This window comes from Penaeus chinensis, chromosome 25 (genome assembly GCF_019202785.1).
Source record: "Penaeus chinensis breed Huanghai No. 1 chromosome 25, ASM1920278v2, whole genome shotgun sequence".
In the NCBI taxonomy this organism is placed as follows: domain Eukaryota; kingdom Metazoa; phylum Arthropoda; class Malacostraca; order Decapoda; family Penaeidae; genus Penaeus; species Penaeus chinensis.
This window is the reverse complement of record NC_061843.1, coordinates 14,655,769-14,657,098: the sequence shown is the minus strand read 5'-3', so window position 1 is coordinate 14,657,098 and position 1,330 is coordinate 14,655,769.

Sequence of the window (1,330 nt, the reverse complement as noted above, 5' to 3'; positions counted from 1 at the left end):
TCTCTCTCTCTCTCTCTCTCTCTATATATATATATATATATATATATATATATATATATATAGAGAGAGAGAGAGAGAGAGAGAGAGAGTGGGAGAGAGAGAGAGAGAGAGAGAGGGAGAGAGAGAAAGAGAGAGAGAGAGAGAGAGAGAGAGAGAGAGAGAGAGAGAGAGAGAGAGAGAGAGAGAGAGAGAGAGAGAGAGAGAGAGAGAGAGAGAAGAGAGAGAGAGAGAGAGAGAGAGAGAGAGAGAGAGAGAGAGAGAGAAGGAGAGGGAAAGAGAGAGAGAGAGAGAGAGAGAGAGAGAGAGAGAGAGAGAGAGAGAGAGAGAGAGAGAGAGAGAGAGAGAGAGAGAGAGAGAGAGAGATAGAGAGGACGGATTGGGGGAGGGAAGGAGAAAGAGAGGAAGGAGAGAGACACACACACACACACACAGAGAGAGAGAGAGAGAGAGAGAGAGAGAGAGAGAGAGAGAGAGAGAGAGAGAGAGAGAGAGAGAGAGAGAGAGAGAGAGAGAGAGAGAGAGAAGGGGAGAGAGGGAGAGAGAGAGAGAAGGGGAGAGAGGGAGAGAGAGAAAGAGAGAAGGGGAGGGAGGGAGGGAGGGAGAGAGGGAGAGAGGGAGAGAGGGAGAGAGGGAGAGAGAGAGAGAGAGAGAAAGAGAGAAGGGGAGGGAGGGAGAGGAGGGGGAGAAAGAGAGGGCAGGGGGGAATGGAAGAGAGATAGATAGATATATATAGAGATAGAGATAATACACGGGTGCTGGGGAACACTGGTATGCTCCTCTTGAGATGCATTGTTGTGGGTAAAAGTTGTATGTTATATGTTCTCATATGGGAATGAAAATGTACATTATCATGAAGATTAAAGACCAACCAAAAGTCAGCCTTTTTTGTCTTATGTTTGTTGATTGAATTTGGTTTATAAAAAAATAATAATAGCAATGTATATATATATATATATATATATATATGAAAGGAGAAAACACACTACCGTGTTGATACTATGGTATAAAAATTAAATCTAGTTTTACAGTGTGGGTTTTTATACCATATATATATATAATAATAATAATATTAATAATAATAATGCCTCTTTTGAAATCAGCAACTAGTTAAGAATTAGGGAAAACTTGTCAAAACTGAAAGAGAAAGATTTTTGTTCTGTATTTTATTTACCAATATATAAATAAGTACATACATATTTTTTAAAAGAAGGAAAATTATGGAAAAGGTAACAATTGATAAAATCATACACTTGTGCAATTTCTAAGTTTTATTTAAAATAGTATAAATGGTAGTCTCTTTTGCGAGATAACATTCATGTGGTATCATCAT